The 20,607-nt window shown below is 50.3% G+C and overlaps 1 protein-coding gene across 1 annotated transcript in view; it reads left to right on the forward strand.

Annotated features, from left to right (window-relative positions):
* NPDC1 (neural proliferation, differentiation and control 1) overlaps positions 1 to 20,607 on the forward strand; it is a 122,030-nt gene that overhangs the window by 76,085 nt on the left and 25,338 nt on the right. The window lies entirely within an intron of this gene.

The following is a 20,607-nucleotide window of genomic DNA, read 5'->3' on the forward strand; positions in this document are numbered from 1 at the left end:
TCCTTGATCTGGGCACGGTAGCTGTGAATGGAGGTAGTCTGCCAATCATAACCAGACGCATCAGTGATGGGAATGTATTAGTGACAGTGGAAATTAGTCCTCAGCATCACAGAGCCTGGTCACTCTTGCTAGAGCTGTTGACTATGTTGCATTTTGTCAGGAGCTTTCAGGTGATGTGGCGTGTATATAACCATAGAGCCACACTGTTAGTGTTGGTATCTTCCTCTGCAGATGAATAGAAACTGGTTGAGTGTTGAATTCCCGGCAAGCAGCTATAAGCCAAGGCATTTCCGAGCTGTTGGAGAAGAATAGCATTTTGGGAGCTGGCGCATTACATTCACTAGTTGCCAAACTGCACCTCTCTGATCACGTCTCCAGGGGGACGTTTGCATAAATATAACTTAAGTCCACGAGGCTTGTGCATGCTATTGATGTCCCTTCGTTTGACCCCAGCAGAGCGCCACGGTGCCATTGGTCTGACACTTACTAACAGATGGTGGATCTTTCCTTTTCATCTTCTGTTTGTAATGAGACTTTAGTCGGTCACTCTCTGCTCTGTCCCCCTGAGCGTTCTGCCACCTCGCTCATGGGGGGTTGGGGGATGGAGTCAGGCTGTGGGTACGTCCACACTGCAGTCAGGGGGGTGATCGCAGGTCATGGAGGCAAACCGAGCGAGCGCTGATCTGGCGAGCTCAGGCACTGGAGCAGTAACAACCCAGGGTTCCCAGCGGGTTTGTACAGCCTGTGCAGCCGGAGCGTCCCTGCACTGTGCGCAAAGTAGCAAGGCTCCAGCTAGCGTGGCCGTGTCTGCAATCACCCCCCAACCGCAGTGTAGCCATACCGTAAGCGTTTCCCTTGGGTCACTGCAAGCAGCCTGCTTTCCAGATCCTTGTGGAGCTAAAAGGTCTAAAATGCCTGCGGCTAGCGGGCTATCAGGAGGACTGAGATGCTGGTGATGTGCCCTGGCAAACTTCGTGGGCAGCGAGGTTGCTGTGTGTCAGTGAACCATCTTGCTTTGCTCCTGTAAGAGCATAAACCTTGTGCCAAACGCACACTGTTTAAACTGCTAATGAGCCTGGAGGAGGTTAGGGAGTATCTAAGGCCTGGGCAGGTTAGGGGGTGCCCTCTTCAGGAGGTATCTAAGGGAGCTAGGAAGGTCTGCTCATGTGAAGAGGGGCATGATTCTGGTTTAGGGGCTGGAGCAAGAGACTGGCTGTCTGATGCTTGACTTTGCCACTGGCTCATTGTGTGACCGTGGGCCACTCACTTACCCTCTGCATGGCTCCCCAGCTGTGAAACAGGAATGACATTATGCCCCTAGGAATCTTCTTCCCTGTGGCCAATGACTAGAACTTGAAGGGTCTCCAAGGAGCCCCAGAGGTCACCACACAGAGCAGCAGGAGAGAAGGTAAGGACCTTTCTCTCATAGGCCAATTCTTCTGGGGGCCATAGTGGATAATCAGCTGAACATGAGTTCCTAGGGCGACACTGTGGCCAGAAGGATTAATGCCATTCTTGGGTGCATTAAAAGGGGGATTTTGAGTCGGAGCTGAGAGGTTACTTTATCTCTGTATCTGGCACTGGTGCGACTGTTGCTGGAATCCTGTGTTCACCTCTGTGTTCACAATCAAAGAAGGATGCTGATAAATTGGAGAGGGGTCAGAGAAGAGCGATGAGAATGATTAAAGGATTGGAAAACCTGCCTGATAGATTGAGCTCCTTGAGTCTATTCCTATTTACTTTAACAAAGAGAAGATTCAAGGGTGACTTGATCACCATCGATGAGTACCTATCTGGGGAACAAATATTTAATAATGAGCTCTTCCATCTAACAACACAATCCAATGGCTGGAATCTAGACAAAAAATTAATCTAAACAAATTCAGACTGGAAATAAGGCATAATTTTTTAACAGTGGGGGTAATTAACCATGGAAACAGTTCACCAAGGGTCATGGTGGATGCTCCATAACTGGGAATTTTTAAATCAAAATTGGATGTTTTTTCTAACAGATCTGCGCTAGGAATGATTTAGGGGCAGTTCTCTGGCCTGTGTTAAGCAGAAGGTCACACTAGATGATCACAGTGGTTGAGCCCTGAGCACCATGGGTTGGACACCCCCCCCCCGTCCCACCCCCAGGTTTGAACAACATACCCAGCCAGCTGGGAGAACTCAGTACCGCTGCTTTAGAACCCTGAATTTCCTATATAAAGCAATTTCCTGTACCAGGTGGTGGGTATGAGACGGGTGGTGCGAACTCCTATTGATGACAGTAAGAACGGTGCCGGAGGGATGTTCTCCTTTGTAGGGTTCCTTTATCAGCTGTCACTTATGTGTTATGCATGAGGCCCTCCTTGGCTTCAGTGGCAGGCAGGTGTTGCCTCGTAGCTGTTGTACGCACACCAAGCTGCTCTTCGTGGTGATATCTGTGCTGCCAGAGCTTAAGGTTTGGGCAGGGAATATTGGGAGTGGGGTATTTTCGCCCCCTCCCCTGACTGAGGCTGCTTCGCCGATCCCTGCAGCTATCAGCAAAGTTGCAAGAGGTACATTTGCTTTACTCTTGCCCAGTTGCTCTGCACAAGCTCTCAGCCTGCGTGATCCTTAGGCGGGTTTCCTGTGTGGAAAGGGGGCCTGTCCCTTACAGGGCTCAGTCTGGTTGTTATGGGATGGGCGTTCGACCGCTGCCTCGTTCCATTTTGTATTTGATTGGTTTTAAAAGCTTAGCGACAGCTGACATGATCTTTTAAAAATCGATTTCTGGAGGCGTCACCTGGTGCCTGTTCTTTTGCCTTAACACTTCCCCAAGAGAAGGCTTCTGGAGTGGTTTCCTTTGGACCATTTCGAGCTGTGGCTACTTAGCCTCTGCAGACACTGCACTTCTACGCCCTAAAGCCTCCCGATTTTAATCTCTCGAGTGTAGACGATTGCTACAGCAATGGAAGGGGTTTCTCCACCACTGTACTAAATCCACCTCTCAAGAAGAATTCTTCCGCCAGCCTACCCACGTCTACAGTGGGGGCTTGGCTGGGCGTACTGCCTCGCACAGGGCATGACATTTTTCACAGCCCTGAGCAATGTAGGTAGGCACACCAGGGCCAGGAGTGGCCGAAGCTGCATAAAAATGGGGGGGCACCGGTGCCCAAACCATAGCCCCACCCCCAATACTCCTCCCCCTGAGTCCCTGCTCCTGCTCCGTCCCTCCTCCCCAAGGCCCCACCCTGTGCCACCTCTTCCTGCCAAGACCCTGCCCTCCACTCGCTCCTCTCCGCCTCCTCCCCCGTCGCTCGCCTTTACGGACGATAAAAAGTGATGGGGCCATGGCCCCCTGGCCCACCTTGTTCTAGCACCCCTGACCATGGCATAGTCACTGGTTCATACTGTCATCCATCTCCATTTTCTGCCTCCTTGAATGTTCTCACCCACAGGCCAGTGCCGTTCCCCAGCTCTGGCAGTGGTTGTCTCCCAAGGTTCTCGGACCCGTCTCCCTGCTTTGCTCTCTCATCCCTCTATGATTCATTTTGCACGCTGATTGTTGACCCTTCTGGGAAGCCGAGTGATGGCATCGCATCCTGACGACCGAGGACCCTGAGCTCTTCATCTTTGCCCAGCATCCTGTCTGTGCCGCTTAAAAACAGCCCGGTATGTTATCCTGGCTAATTGTTATTGGGCTCTTATCTAACGCCTCCAGGGCCCATTAATGCAGTGCAGCCAGCCTGTGTTTACTGTCAGTGTCATGGGCCCGGAGAGGAGCATTGACGTCAGTTCTGTAATTAGATGGCGGGCCCTGGTGGGCTTGGGGCACTGACGAGCCTGCAGAGAAGGAACTGCGGGAAGGTGAGCAATGGAGGGTAATAGCAAATGAGCTTGATGGAGAGCGGGTGGTGATGTGTCGCCAAGCCCTCAAGCAAAGATCTGGTGTGAGGGAGGTTAATGGTGTCGGGAAGAGGAGTGGATGGAAGTGTGACCAGCCAGTGTGCATTGCTGTTTGCTGAAGGGGGAGGGGATCTACGGCCTCCCTTACTTATAGGTTGGAGGTTTGAGTTGGGTAAAATAGGGCGTTGACTAATACAAGTGCTTCGCACCCTGGGCTGGGGTGGAATCAGGTAACAAATCCAGTTTAGTTTCTGTGGCCCCACTATTCTTAATTCTCCATGTGCTGCAGAATTATCCATTGGAAAGGTGTCGGGGTGTGTTGTCCAATGGACGTTGGCAGTCTTGGCAGCTGGTAACTGAATGTGCTAGTCTAGGTGTGCTCTGGATGGATTCCCCTAAGCTCTGCGTTGCCTACCATGACATGGGGTAGTGACCTGCCCCTGAATGCCTGGGATATCTGCAGGCCAGGCTTGCTTACAGTGAGAATCAACCAAGCTAGGTATGGCCGATGGGGCAGCCAATGGGGCAGCACAGGTGTTCCTGGGGTCAGAACCAGGCGAGTTGGGTTTACAGCTGGTCAGTGAAGGTAAATCTCTCCTTGCACACACACTGTCAGGCTTGATGTTTTGATTGGAACCCCATGCCCGAAAGCTGGCTAGCAAAACCAGGAAAGCTTTTCAGGCCGGGAGATTTTTTATTTTTCTCTCCAGGTCGATTCAAGTTGGAGACGTTCTCGAGAACGCTGTGTGTCTTTAGACCAGAATAAATTGTTTCTGGAAGTGTTGAATTTTGCAGCAGCTGTATCAGGAGGTGGGGGAGGAGAAGAGGCCCTGAGGGCAGGACTGTTGAGTGAGCCCTGCGGAGGTGGATGGGTTAGAGAAGGCCTTGTTTTGAGATGGCCCTGGTCAGAGCTGGAGCGTTCAGCTCTGCTCTTTAAAGTTATCTTATGGGAGTCTCCTTCGGTGCAGAAGAAAGGAACCTACTAGCTGTCACTGCTAAAGAAACCTCCCACAGGTGTGAAAGGAGATGTGAGTGAGCAGCTTGTGCCTGGGACTTTCCCAGCGTTTGTCCCCACAGTCCGAGCACGAGCCCGACTGAGCTCCTCCACGTGAGCAGGGCCGGCTCAGTTAGTGCTAAGTGTAAAAGCCTGGCTGTTGAGATGAGCCACAGCGCAAAGACCCCCCGTCTGACTCGTGCTTTCGCTCTTGTGTCTGAACAGCTCCTTTTGTACAGACTGTGGGTCTGCAATGGGTCTAGTAACAACCAGAGAACACACCAAAGGCTGGGTTGTAATGTTGACGCAGTGACCCCTAGTGGCCAATTAGAGTAATGCATAAATGGATTCCCGTGAAGCAGGAAAAACAACAAGGAGTCCTTGTGGCACCTTAGAGACTAACAAATTTATTTGGGCGTAAGCTTTCATGGGCTAAAACCGACTTCATCAGGTGCATGGAGTGAAAAATACAGTAAGCAGGTATATATATTACAGCACATGAAAAGATGGGAGTTGCCTTACCAAGTCGGGGGTCAGTGCTAACGAGGCCAATTCAAACAGGGTGGATGTCTCGCCTATTCCCAACAGTTGACAAGAAGGCGTGAGTATCAACAGAGAGAAAATTACCTTTTGTAGTGACCCAGCCACTCCCAGACTTCATTCAGGCCTAATTTGATGGTGTCCAGTTTGCAAATTAATTCCAGTTTTGCAGTTTCTTGTTGAAGTCTGTTTTGAAATTTTTTTGTTGAAGAATTGCCACTTTTAAGTCTGTTATTGAGTGTCCAGGGAGATTGAAGTGTTCTCCCACTGGTTTTTGAATGTTATAATTCCTGATGTCTGATTTGTGTCCATTTATTCTTTTGCATAGAGACTGTCCGGTTTGGCCAATGTACATGGCAGAGGGACATTGCTGGCACACAGTGGCATATATCACATTGGTAGATGTGCAGGTGAACGAGCCCCAAATGGTGTAGATGATATAGTTTCCCAAGCTTCTGAAAGCTCAGTCCCATCCCCACTACCAGGAAAATAAACCCTCTCGCGCCCCAAAATGGTCTTTAAAGGCCTGCACATCTTAATGCACATGCATTCTACACCTCCGGGGGGGGCTGCACCCCACGCTCTGGGGAAAAGGCTGGCCCGAGGAATTGCAATGACTATAACTGGAACCCTGTGTACAGAAGGGCTGGGAATAGGCTGTCGTAACTACTGGTCTGTGTGGTACAGTTCTCCATTCTAACTTCTTTAAACCCAGCAAAGACATGGCATTCTACCGTGCTGCATCTGTACAGATGGCCAGCCGCCAGGAGAAGAATGGCATTCAGTGGATGCAGATAGGATATTCAAGAGCAGGTATGCCAATAAAAGCTGAAGACAGAAGACTAATAATATGTGTAAGCTACTGTTGTACCTATGTGCAGGTGTGTGAGCAGCGTTTGTATGATTCCAGGATACACTGACTGCTCCTGAGATTGATACTCTTGCTATCCAAGGACTGACCCTAGAGCTTTATAGCACCATCCTGTTCAGCAGTATTGGAGCTTGGTGCTGAGTTGCCATCACTTCTGTGAACGTTAGAGCCTGGTTCACTTGCTCTGTGCTGATCTGCATGATCTGCTGATTCCTCTACCTCCCACGAAATAATGGCAGCCTCTCCCTCTCTTAGGAATTATCAGCCTCGGGGCAGACAGGAAGGATCACGTAGGAGGAACAGGAACTTGAGAAAGAGATCTCATCCTTCCTCCAGCCAGGGCTCTGGCCAGTCTAAACCTTCCTCAGGCCAGAAGCAGACCTTTGGAAGGTGAGCTTGGGGGTGACGCACCAGCTCAGATAGGATCCTCCCCATCTTACCTTTTCATCCTGTCTATCCCCTTTCTACCCTGTGTGGGCCCACATTACATTGGACCGTTGGATGCTCCACACGGTAGAAAAGGGATATTCACTCCAATTCTCGGCCCTCCTGCCCTTCCACCCCCCTTTCTTGTCCTCCTTCAGGGACCCCTCTCACAAGCAACTCCTCATACAGGAGTGCAGTCGCTTCTCCCAATAGGAGCAGTAGAAGAAGTTCCTCAGGACTACAGGGGTAAGGGCTTTTATTCCCGGTTTTTCCTAATACCGAAAGCCAAAGGCGGGCTAAGGCCCATCCTAGACCTGTACGAACACAAGTGCATGAAGAAACTGAAGTTTCGCATGGTCTCGTTGGCCTCCATCATCTCCTCATTGGATCCCGGGGACTGGTAGGCCGCCCTATACTTCCACATAGCAATAACTCCGTCCCACAGAAAATGCCTCGGGTTTGTGGTAAGCAGCAACCACTGCCAGTTCACAGTCCTCCCATTTGGTCTGTCAGCAGCGCCGGAGTATTTACCAAGTGCGTGGCGTGTTCCCAAGCAGGCGTCCGTTCCCGTACCTAGACGACTGGCTGATTGAGGGCCGCTCCAGGGCTATAGTGGAGGCGCAAGTTGAATTCATCATGGCAACGTTGGGCCTGAACGTGGGGAAGTCCACTCTGTCCCCTGTTCAGCGGATGGAGTTTATAGGGGCAGTGCTGGACTTGACCCAGGCCCAGGCGTACCTGCCAGAAACGAGGTTCCGGGCCCTGGGCGACATCATTCGGCATCTCAGGCATTTTCCCACCACCACCACTTGAAATTGCCTCCTGGGACACGTGGCTGCCACTGCAAAGCTGCCCTGGGCTCTGGTGGTTTTGATGGCAATTCTAGCTGCGCTCAGATCACTGGCTGTTGGGAACAGAGGGAACCAGGGGAAAACACCAGTGTCTGATGGGTCAAGGGCATTTAATGTTCCAAGCCTCCATGGCCTGCCAGAATCCCCGGCACGCTGCTCCCACCTAAGGGTGAGGGCGAGGGTGCAGGGCAGCCCTGTGAGAGCTGGAGTCCTGCCCATTGAGGGAGACTGAACATAAGAAGTGGGGCGATAGGTGAGCATCCAGACTTCACCTCCTCCTGGGCTGCCCCCTGCTGGGGGAGGTAAATACCGCAGGCTGTCATGCTGGTGGCAGGGAAACTGGGGTTCTCCTTCCGCTTTATGACGGGAAGGGAAGAAAGGTGTAAGCAGCTGCCCATGTGTAAGTGAAAAGCTGCCACGCATCACAGCCCATTGTTTGCGATCCATACCCAGCGCTCCCACTCCAAAGGGCTTTTGGCGCATCTCTCTAGCCTCTCGTCTATGCAGCGCCAGGGGCTGGATGCTGCCTGGCTACTCTCAGCCTAAGAACACACCACCCGGCTGCACCTGGGGAAAGTCCTGTGAGAGAGGGCCAGTGCAACAAGGCCACCTCCAAGCCCTTGCAAAAATATTTCAGAGCCCTTCGTGGCAAACCAGTAGCTGCCGTGATCTGTGACGGGCATGAAGGAATTAAGCGGCTGCTGTTGTCTGGAATCCTCCTCATTGCTGTGGGTTTAATCGATTGCAAAAGGCTTTTACTGCCTCCTCTGCTCTGCTGGCATTCAGTCTCACGCCTGGACTGCCGCGTGCAGAGACGGGGCCATCTCCGCATAGGAAATGGCTTGTGGTCTAAGGCAGCCGAGCTGTCTGTCCTCGCTTGTTAGAAGAGCGGCAATGCTCAATGGAATTAAACAGCAACAAGTTACAAACCTAAGGTTTTTCTTCTGTTCCATATAATTAACATGTGCTGCTCTGTGCTGTGCTGCAGGAGGGAGAAGGGGGGGCCAAGGTTAGGGAGGCACTGAGATGCTTGTTTGAAGAATGATCGTCACAGACCAGCCGAAAGAGCAATGCGGAATCGGTAATCTTCATGGTTCGGGCCAGAGGTTATTCCTTTGCTTGGGTCAGGAGGAAATTTTCCAGCCTTTTAGCCCTCACCTATCCCATGGGAAATATTCTGGAGTGAAGAGGTTTTTTCCCTTTGGGGTTAGTGTTCCTGACTGTGGGGGAAATGCATCAAGTGAGAATTCTGTTCTTTGTACCACCCAGTAGATTGTCTCTTGTAGACACTGATTTAACGGCCTAGTGCGCTAAGATGGCTCAGGTTTTGCTGGATAACCACCAACCCCAAAGCATGTGGGTCGCATGAGCTGTCTCCTTTTCCCAGTCCTGCTTCTTGGTGCGCAGAAGGCTCTGCGGGCCTTGGGAAAGGGCTGAGTTCTCCCCAGACGCTTTGTCGTTTGGCGGCAGAGCTGCCCCAGGGGTGGTTGTGGGAGGGGATGAGAGCTGGGGCGCGGTGTGCAGGAGACGGGGTGCGAGTTTGCTGTGCCACGTGCTGGGTTCTAGCCCAACCCGCAATGTAGGGGAGGCGACAAGCCCAGGACATAGTCGCGGGAGCCTTTAGGAGATGATCCGAAAGCCCACATGGAGCTTTGAAACGTGCTCCTCAAGTTGAAAAAGGGGATTCTGGGAAAGGAGCGAGTTTGTATTGGGGTTTCAAAGGAGAAAAGGGTGCTGGGGGGAGGGGTGGTTCATGCTGCAGCACCGGCTCCCCACCAGGCCTTGATAGCCTTCTCAGGACCCATTAACGGGCAGGTTTAGAACCGCACCGAGACAAGCCGGGAAAGTGGTGGTCTCTGTGGCAAGTGGGTCTGCACTGGGGTAACAGCTCTCTGGCTCCTTCGCTCATCGGCCTCCTAGCAATGCAAAGGGATGTTGGCACCCTTAACCCCCTACCCACTGTCTGCACAGCATCCGGATTCATACTCCAACAACCTTCTCCCCCATAGCAATGGAGCAGGCAGGCCCAGCAAAGATGAAGAGCTGCATCACCATTGAGTTTGTCCCCGGGTGTGTTGTGTTGGTGGGTTCCCATTCCTCGAAGAGCTGGAGTTTGAACAGGAGTGCGGGGGCATGTCTCTGAAAACCCTGAAATGCCTTTTTGCATGTGTGGTAGCTGCCATGTTTTATTTATTTTTACTCCCCCCGCACCTTGAAACGTTGAATCTCAGGTGCTTTTCCTTGGTATAACTGACAGGGTGCGGTATGTGCTTCTGAGTGCACATGGTGATGGGCGTCTTGCAGGGTTCTTGCTTTCTGGGGTGGGAAGAATTAACAAGATGGCCTGGCCTGAGCATCTGTGCTCCCTCTAAGGTGTGCACCTGCACGGCCACACAGGTGCACACACAGGTGAGCGTGAAGGATGTGTAGAGTGGGTGGAGGCGGTGGGGTGAGGTGGAGGCAATGATGGGAGCTTGGGACATGCAAGGCTACAGGGGGGAGAGATGGCTCTCCCCCGGCCCCAGCCATGGGGCTGGGAGAGCCTTGGGAGTCAAGAGACTTTGGATCTTTCCCCAGCTCTGCCCTTGAGTTTCTGTGTGGCTTTCAGAAGTCACCTCACCCCACACTGTGCCTCAGTTTCCCCATTTTCTGGATGGGAATAATGATACTGATCTTGCTCTGTAAAACACTTTGAGATTTATAAATGAAAATTATTAAATATTGTTGGCTTTTAGATTTGTGTTTTGAAAGGAAATTACCAAAACTAGGACTAATGGGAATGTGTTTGTGACTGTTTTTGTTGGATTTCCAATGACGACAGTTCCCTGCTAGGGATTCAAACCTCCCCTAGCAGTGTTTGCAAAGCCGTATGTGGGCAGGGGGACATGTGGTTGGGGTGTGATCTAAGTGTGTTTCACTGTAATAACCCAGACATGGAACACTGTGTGTGTGAGAATCTGAAGGTGAACTTGACTGCTCCTTTAATTATCCAAGCTGATCCAATGTAAAAATATAAACAACATGAAGGCTGAATAGCCTATAGGACTTTTGAAGCGCTTTGTATTGTTAATACAAGAGGATGGTAGTAAGGGGGATTTGAGTGTTTTTAAAAATTATTTTGAGCCTTAGTGTCCTGATTTAAAAAGAAACATTTACTTTGATTTCTAAATTGCAGTATTACATTTTATATTCAGATGAGACCTTTACAGAGGAAGCCCTGTCTGAACATTAAATATCTCAAGCATTTTGCATAAGAGGAAAAGATTCTTCCTATCCAAAATTCCCTTTCTCTTTCCAAACTACTGCATAGTGCTCTGTGCTATTGGCTTCACTGGCTACTGACCTTCCTTCCCAGAGGTGGCTGCATTTCAGTGATGCATTTCTATGTATAGTTTGCAAAGCATGTACTGATCCTTGTGGAGGGACGCTGTAGGAATGAACAGATAGGGGTACCGCAGCCGTCACCTGAAGACAGACCTTCCCTAAGACCCAGCTGGGTACTAGCCGTAGGACGCTGTGAGCTCTTAGTGGGATAAGGGCTGCCGTGAAAGTATGGAGGTGATGGCGCATGTCTGCATATTACCTCGATATTGGTACTGCACATAACAAAATTCATTCTGCACATGGATGAAAAAAATTAGAGGGAACATTGCTGAGCATCATTTCTCTCATACAGACAAACCTCTCTGACATGGAACAGCCATGGAGACTGGAAGGCAGTCGTGGCATGTTCTGCTGCCCTGATTATTAGCTGTGTTTCCCCTCCCCCTGCCCCCGTTAGCATGGTACACCTGGAGAACGTGAAGGCTCCATTTACTCCGGTCTCTGCTTTTCCCTAGGCCACAGGGATCCTCTCCTTAGTGGCTGAAGGAGTTCAGTGTGTCAGGTGTGATCGGATCCATGTCTGCTCTGGGCTCCAGTTCCAGTCGTCTGATTCTGGCATGGCTTTTAATCTCTTCACGTGGTTGGATACCAGAGGCAACTTGTCTTTGCAAGGGAATCCTGCAGGTTGCAGCTCTGCATCTAGGAAACGAAGCTAGTTGAGGTTACTTTGTCAGGGAACAAACTTTGCATGTTTTTTGCCGCATCTTTTTAAAAGAACTGCGCTACCACTGGCAGTGTAGCATTTCTCGTAAGATCTCGTTCCCTATACGTTCAGATCAACCGTACAAGTTACCGTGACTACGCTTGTGGCAGTGCTTAGGAGCCCAAGTCATGGACCAGGGCCATCCCCCTCCCCAGGCGATGTGCTGGGCAAGCACAGGACAAAGGACATCGCCTGCCCCAAAGCGTACAATGTAAGGAACACGGCCCTCTGTGATAGTGCAATCCTGTGACACCCCAAAATGCTGGTTTCCCATGTTCGGACTTCAGTCAAGACTGGGTTAAGCTGAATAACTCTGATGCAGTAAAGTGGGGTCTGTTTCAAGCCAGCTCTCGGGATTGCTCAGTAGAATCCACAGCCTGCCTTAAAGTACACAGGTTAAATCTGAGTTCATATTTCTCTCCCAAATGTCAAGTCAGTCAGCCAAGGAGATGAATCTGTGTGGCAAGTCCCCTTTCTGATCAGTCTGTCTCCGCGGGTGAGGCTGCTGTATGTAAAGTGGGGCCAGAAGGACCAGGGTTATAGTGCCCCACTGCACTCTGTGGGCGGGAGAAGCGAGACGCCCAGTGACCATGATCTGGAAAAGTTCCATGGGTCCTTTAACTGCCACCAGCCAAGGGGAGAACGAGCATCTGTTGACTGTCTCCCGCGATGCGTCTCTCCCCTCCCCCACAACCTTGTTTGTTCTGACTCATCCACGAGATGCCAAGACCTGGCATAGGGCAGGAGTTCGTCATGGCCATACAGGAAAGGGCAATAACCATAAAGTACATCTTTATACGCAGCACGTCCGCCCTGCGTAATTCAGGATGCTGATACTTGGCTAGAAAGAACTTGCATTTATTGGCAGCCGATAGTCCCTTCTCTGCTGCAGGTTTCCTTTGTGACTCTGAGCAAATCACTTAGCTTGCCATGCCTCAGTTTCCCATCTGTAAATGGGGATAATAGCACTGTTCTACCTCATAAGGATGTGGGCAGGAGAAATACATTTGATTGTGAGGTGCCCAGACTGTGGTGATGGGGGTCATGTTAGTACCTTAGGGTGTTCCCCTTAGTAGCCTTTCCTTGGAACAGACATGTCACCTTTGTGGCTATCCACCAATCCTGACGTGGTGCTGCATGGCGACATTTGCATCTCTGCACTAAGACGTGCCTCGTTTGCATGCGTTCAGGATGGTGCGTGGCCTTCTTCCACCAGCCCCAAGCAGTCATCACCTGCCGCAGCAGAGGATTCTCTGTGGGGATGGAACGCTCTTGTCCTATAGGCTTGTTTTTTCGAGTTACGACAACCCAAGCACCTGAGGCAGGCACCGGAATTGCAGTTCTGGGCACAGTGCAGTGGAAACTTTCTCTAGTTGAAACAATGAGGAGTCCTTGTGGCACCTTAGAGACTAACACATTTATTTGGGCATAAGCTTTCATGGGCTAAAACCCACTTCATTAGATGCATGGAGTGAAAAATACGTTAGGCAGTGTATATGTGTATATATAGCACAGGAAAAGATGGGAGTTGCCTTATCAAGTAGGGGGTCAGTGCTAACAAGGTCAGTTCCATCAAGGTGGAAGTGGCCTATTCCCAACAGTTGACAAGCAGGGGTGAATATCAACAGAGGGGAAATTACTTTTTGTACTGCTAATTTGTTAGTCTCTAAGGTGCCTCAAGGACTCCTCGTTGTGTTTGCTGATACAGACTAACACGCCTACCACTCTGAAACCTCCATGGAACGTGAAAAATGTCTCCATGGCAATTATCTTTTGAGGCAGCTCTCTTCTTAGCCTTTCAAGTGTTTTGTTTTTTATCTTGGCTTCAGCAGTGTAATTCTCCAGCCCCCAACTGAAGGATGGAGTCCTGCCTTTAGCTTTGGATTTTATGCAGCATCTTTTAGCCAAGCATCTTAGTTCACTTCAGCAAGTGTTGGTTGCAACAGACTGAGGTATCCGTCTCTCTTTTACATCCATAGAAACCGAGGCTTGGGAAGGTTTGAGCGGCTTGCCCATGGTGACAGAGTTGGAAGCCCAAGACTTCTGGGTCCCTTTAACCATAGGACCATCTCATACTTTTCCAGAGCAGCCTCATGTGGGATTTGAACTAGGAATTTTTCACATCTGAAGTGGGATTTGCCACTAAACAAACTGGCTGTGCCCTAACCATAATGTTCTCCAGATGTATTTCCAAGCACTTTAGCTTTTCTCCCTGTTGACCCAGGAATAGCCGTATCCCGGACCACGTAATGTTTGGGGCTCATTTTATTTAACCCAGAGTGTGATGATTACCTCATAAACAGAGTGTGTCAGCACCTAAATAAAACACAACCTGCGTCCCCGTGTGCTCGGCTGCAATCGCAATAATCTCTCCGTGTCCCCTAGTGCGGAGCCGGTATGAACTTCCCTTTGAGTGGGGAAAAGGCACTGATTGGTAGAGAGGCCGGAGCGTGAGTGGGCACCGCGGGCATGTTTATGCTGCAATAAAAACCCCACAGGAATGAGTCTCGGAGCCCCGGTCATTGGGGCTCAGGTTCCGGGCTAACAAATGCAGTGTAGGCAGTTGGCCTGGGTTGGAGTCTGGGCTTTGAGAACTTGGCGGGGAGAAGGGTCTCAGAGCCCAGGCTCCGGCCTGAGCCAGAACGCCCACGCTGCAGATTTTAGCCACGCAGCCCGAACCCCATGAGCTGGAGTCAGCTGACCTGGGCCAGCTACGGCCATGCCATGAGTCTCTTGGCCATGCCATGAGCCTTAGCAGGAGGTCAGACTAGATGATCATAATGGTCCCTTCTGATCTTAATATCTGTGAATCTCTTACTGCAGGGTTGATGAACCTTAATAATCTCCCCGCTCCCTCCAGTGGGGCTCCAGATCATGGGCTAAGGTGGCTCGGGGGAGGCAGCGGGGCGGCTCGTGCCCTGTGCTCTGGTTTCAACGTCCCCGGCTTGTTTTGACAGGGTCTTTGGAGTACGTTTTTCAGTAGAGACGCAGCCTGTTCATCTCCGTCACCATAGCAACCCTGCTTTGTGTCTGTGGGTTAGCAAACAGCAGTGAGTGGGTCTGGGTTGGGCTGCGCTGCCCATGGGGTGGGAGCTCCCCGCAGCTGTTTAAATAACAAGTGAATCCCGCCCGTCAGTCTCCGCGTTAGTGATGTCAGCCGCGGTTGAGGATGTGGAGATGTGTCAGCGTGTACGTTTCCTGGTGCTGCGTGGGGGGATGCAGGGCCGTGTTGGTGCGGGGTGGGGTGGATGCAGTGCTGGGGTGGGGGGGGGTGGCGGGGGGAATGCAGGTCCGGGTCGGCGTGGGGGGGGCATAAGATGCAGCAGCATGTTGGCGTATGCTCCCTGGGGCTGCATGGGGGTCTGTGGATACAGCGGATGGGGGTGGGGAGGATGCATTGCTGGGGGCGGGTAGGTGCAGCACAGTGTCTGTGGGGTGCGTGTATGGATGCGGCGCTGTGTCGGGATGGGGGAGGGGGGCATGGATGCAGTGCCCTGTTGCCATACTCTCCCTGGTGCTGCATGTGGGCTGGTTGTGTCTGCGCTGTATCTGGATGATACAACCTGCCAGGAGAACGCACCTGTGCTGAGCTGCCCTCTTCTAGCTACAGCCTGCACTGCCTGCTTAGACAAGTGGGTGCGTTACAGGGGCGCGTTACAGGGTTAGGCCTCCAAATCCCATGGAACGTTTATGGGATTTGGGCACCAAAGCTCCCTTTGGGGCCCTTTTGAGAATCCCAGCCTTTCCCTGTCTCTAGTTGCTCTCCCTAGCCCTGCGCTGGGGACAGTGGCCCTGGCAGTCCTAGTCCAGCTGTAAGGTAGACTGGATCCTTTAGAAAGTGTAGAGATCCGCCTTTTCCTATGGGAACTGTGAGAGCCCTGTCCTCTGGATGCAACACAGCAATAGCCCTTCGCTAGCTCGTTCCACCAGGGAATGAGACAAGGCTCCATAACCTGAGCAGAGTGCCTGGCCAAGTCAGTTCCGAGAGCAAGAATCTGCTGATCGCCAATATGCCCCGTTAGCCCCAGTCTTCAGCCTCCGGAATTAGAAGCGGGGTGAGGGTTACGAAGGGTTAAACTTCCCCTAGGTGCTGCTCCTGTGACACTGAGCTTAGACTCCCAGCTGTCACTTCTCTCTCTCCCTGGCTCCTGCGATTGGCTGCTGCTCCTGGTGGCAGTGTGCGAATGAGCAAGTGTTCCCCCTTCCAGCCCACGCACCTGCACAGAGCCAAGAGCTCAGAGAATAACACAACTGCCTGCACTGCAGAGGGGCTGCTGGTGCCTCCTCTCTGCTGCCTTAGAACCCTCCTGCTCAGAGGGCTGCTGATTTCAAAAAAAATAAATAAAATTAAAAGAAAAAGAAAATAAAGATTCTGCTCAAGATGAAACTAAGTCAAGTTTTCCTCCCCGAGTGCTTGTGCGTCCTGGTGACGGTGAGCGTCGGTACTCCAGTGCAGCACGTGCAGCCTGGATTCCAGCACCACAAAGGTAAGAGGGCTCCTCTCTAGGGGTACTGGACATGTGTGTGTGTGGGTGTGCGCAGCAGGGCCAGCTCCGGGCCCCAGCATTCCAAGCAGGCGCTTGGGGCGGCGGGTAGAAAGGGGCGGCGGGTAGAAAGGGGCGGCGGGTAGAAAGGGGCGGCGGTTCCTGCAGCCACGGTGGCGATTCGGCGACGGCTTCTCTGTTCCGCTGGCCGTGGCACCAAATTGGCGGCAGCTTGTTCCTTTCGCTGTCCACGGCGGCAGTTTTTTTCATAGCTTGGGGTGGCAAAGCCTGTAGAGCTGGCCCTGGTGTGTGTTCTTTCCTAAACCAATGGACGCAGCCGTCACCTTGGATTAAAATAATTTGCCAAGTGCGGTACCAGCCACCAGTTGCAAACATCTGTCAGGTCTTTAGGGCAGGAAACCGTCTTTTTGTTGTATGTCTATACAACACCTAGCACAAAGGGGGCCGAGTCTGTGACTGGGGTGCCGAGGTGTCACTGCAACATTTAAAAAATGACAAAAGATTACAAAGCTAACTCCATGAGCAGGGAAAAGTTCACACTGGGTTCTTCCATCAATCCAGGCTAGTCCATGGAAAAGAAAAAGAACAATGACTCGGTGGGGGCTTCTGATGTGTGATTGAAAGTCTGAGCCCCCTGTGGGAACGCGCAGCGATATGCCAGCAGTGCTTGCTGCCCTGAAGAAAACGTGAGATTTAGTAGAGTACCTCTGGTCATAGCATTGTCGATCTGGTCAAGCTGTGTCCGGTGTCCCCGTGAAAAGAATGAGATGTATGTAGATTAACTCTTGCTATACCCCAAGCGTGGTCCAGACTGCATGGGTTCAAACTGTTTTGATGTTTGTGCAGCTGTTAACTGAAAGCAACCATTGTCCCCCACTGCACGGCTGTTTTATTAAGAGCTTGGAAAACTCCAGTCACTAGTGACCACCAGTGAGGGGAGACTTGGTCCTGCCTTACTGCAGGGGGCTGGGCCAAATAAGAACAGCCATACCGGGTCAGGCCAATGGTCCATCTAGTCCAGCATCCTGTCTTCTGACAGTGGCCAGGTGCCAGGTGCTTCAGAGGGAATGAATACAACAGTGATACATCCGCTGTCGTCCACTCCCAGCTTTAGGCAAACTGAGGCTAGGGACACTTCAGAGCAGGGTGTTGCATCCCTGCTCATCCTGCTTAATAGCCCTTGATGGACCTATCCCCCATGAACTTATCTAGTTCTTTTTTGAACCCTGTTATAGTTTTGAACTTCATAGCATCCCCGGCAAAGAATTCCATAAGTTGACTGTACGTTGTGTGAAGAAATACTTCCTTTTGTTTGTTTTAAACCTGCTGCCTATTAATTTCATTGGGTGAACTCTAGTTCTTGTGTTATGTGCAAGAGTAAATAACACGTCCTTATTCACTTTCTCTGCACCCGTCAAGACTTTATAGACCTCTGTCCTGTCCCCCCTTCGTTGTCTCTTTTCCAAGCTGAGAAGTCCCCGTCTTTTTCATCATTCTTCATATGGAAGCTGTTCCACACCCTCAATCATTTGTGTTGCCCTTCTTTGTACCTTTTCCAATTCCTATAGATCTTTTTGAGATGGGGTGACCAGATCTGCACGCAGTATTCAAGAGGTTGGCGTACTATGGATTTATATAGAGGCAATATGATATTTTCTGTCTTATTCTCTATCCCTTCCCTAATCATTCCAAACATTTTGTTTGCTTTTTTGGCTGCCGCTGCACACTGAGTGGATGGTTTCAGAGAACTATCCACAATGACTCCAAGATCTCTTTCTTGAGTGGTAACAGATAATTTAGATCCCATCATTTTGTACATATAGTTGGGATTATGTTTTCCAATGTGCATTTCTTTGCATTTTTCAACATTGACTTTCATCTGCTATTTGTTGCCCAGTCACCCAGTTTTGTGAGATCCCTTTGTACCTCTTTGCAATCTGCTTTGGACTTAACTATCTGGAGTAATTTTGTATCGTCTGCAAACTTTGTCACCTCACCCCTTTTATCTGTTCATTTATGAATATGTTCACCAGCGCTGGTCCTAGTACAGACCCCTGGGGGACACCACTATTTACCTCTCTCCATTCGGAAAACTGACCATTTATTCCTATCTTTTGTTTCCTATTTTTTAACCAGTTACCGATCCATGAGAGGCCCTTCCCTCTTATCCCATGACAGCTTCCTTTGCTTAAGAGCCTTTGATGTGGGACCTTGTCAAAGGCTTTCTGAAAGTTTAAGTACACTATATCCACTGGATCACCCTTGTCCACTGTTTGTTGACTCTCTCAAAGAACTCCAATAGATTGGTGAGGTATGATTTCCCTTTACAAAGGCCATGTTGACTCTTCACCAACAAATCAGGTTAATCTATGTGTCTGATAATTCTGTTCTTTACTGTAGTTTCAACCAGAAATTGGCATCACATTAGCTGTCCTCCAGTCATCTGGTGCAGAAGCTGATTTAAATGATTGGTTACATATCACAGTTAGTAGTTCTGCAGTTTCATATGTCAGTTCCTTCAGAACTCTTAGGTGAATCCCATCTGGTCCTGGGGACTTATTACTGTTTAATTTATCAATTTGTTCCAAAATCTCCTCTAATGACACCTCAGTCTGGCACAGTTCCTCAAATTTGTCACCTAAAAAGAATGGCTCAGGTGTGGGACTCTCCCTCATATTCTCTGCAGTGAAGATGGATGCAAAGCATTCATTTAGTTTTTCTGCAATGACCTTATCATTCCTGAGGGCTCCTTTAGCATCTTGACTGTCCAGCGCTCCCCTGGTTGTTTGGCAGCTTCCTGCTTCTAGTGCACTTAAAGAAATGTTGCTGTTACTTTTTGAGTCTTTGACTAGTTGCTCTTCAAATTTGTTTTTGGACTTTCTAATGATACTTTCCTACTTGCCTCGCCAGAGGTTATGCTCCTTTCTGTTCCTCAGTACAGCTTAACGCCCAGGTTTTAAAGGATGCCTTTTTGCCTCTAACCACTTATTTTACTTTGTTTCAGCACAGCGGCATTTTTTGCTCCTCTTACTGTAGTTTTTTAGTTGGGGGGGGTATACATTGAATTTGAGCCTCTTCTGGTGTTTTTTAAAAGTTTCCATGCAGCTTGCAGGCATTTCACTTTTGGGACTGTACCTTTTAATTTCTGTTTAACTAGCTTCCTCCTTGAGATGACTTCCCAAGGTCTCTTCCAGCCCTATGATTAGGGGCTGCTCTCTGAGCATGCAGTAGCTACCAAGTGGGGTCAGGGAGGTTTTCCCAAGACGGGCCCTATTGCACAATTCAGCGTGTTAAAAGTGGCTGTTTGATATCATTGTTTGAAAAAGCCAAGCACCAGCCTGTGTTAGAGACATGATACCAACCAATGGTCTGGATAGAAGTCTGGCCCTTTACACTGTTCTCTTCTTGGATACCTTCACCGCCTCCTCCCCCTCCCCCCCCCAAAAAAAAAAAAGGCAAGAGACTCCTCTTTGTCCTGTAGATAGACTAGTTTTACGTGTCCAAATCCCATTTCATTGAGAGGTGAGTGCCTAACTCCCTTTGGCTCCTTTGGAAATCCCATGCAGAATGAGCCAGAGAGGGGGCAATCCCGAGAGGGAGACTCAGAAGGGGCTCCTCGAATTGAACATCCCTCTTGTGTCTAAAATCTGCTGACCTGCTAATGCTCCAAGCGGTACCCAGATGGCTGGCAATGAGGCGATTTCCCATTCAGTGCACTGTGCATTCGGCAGCACTGTCTGATAGTCTGTCTCTGTTTCTCCTCAATGCTCTGTTTTTGTGTAAGTGTGTTGTGCACGAACACTGTGGGAGAAAAACACTGCCAGTAAAACCACAAAGAACAGCGGACGGGAGTCTCGAGAGCCAGTGTAGCAGCTCGAACTCCCTTCAGCTCACGTGTCTAAAGTCCACACTGTTCCTTTAAAGAGCACGTGCAACCATCCACCTCCTCTTCTGCTCAGCCCTGTTCAGAATGTCCTGCTGTCTGAAACTTTTGTCTGGGTGGGTGAATACACCCCGTAGAAGCTGCATAGGAAAGAGGCAAGTGAAGAGCAAACCTAGAACAGACCTATTTAAAAAAGCATAACTTCTGTCCAGCTGAGTCCTCTTACAGGGTCTGTTCCCTGAACAGGTGGAAAGGGTTGAATTGCAGGTAGGCTGACCAGACAGCAAGTGTCAAAAATCAGGACAGGAGGTGGGGGGTAATAGGTGCCTATGTGAGAAAAAGACCCAAAAATCAGGACTGTCCCTATAAAATCGGGACATCTGGTCACCCCAATTGCAGGTGATGCATACAGAGTTCCAGTTAGTCAAATATTTGTCACTAAGCTCTAAGTGCAGGCACTGAGGTAATACTATTTCAGAGGTACTTTAATATTGCATGAAACTAACCCAGTGGCATCAGAAATGCGGCGGCTGATGCCGGGGTTCCTGGGTTGGGGGTGGGGGGAGAGAGAACACCA

Source organism: Eretmochelys imbricata, chromosome 16, assembly GCF_965152235.1.
Source record: "Eretmochelys imbricata isolate rEreImb1 chromosome 16, rEreImb1.hap1, whole genome shotgun sequence".
NCBI lineage: Eukaryota > Metazoa > Chordata > Testudines > Cheloniidae > Eretmochelys > Eretmochelys imbricata.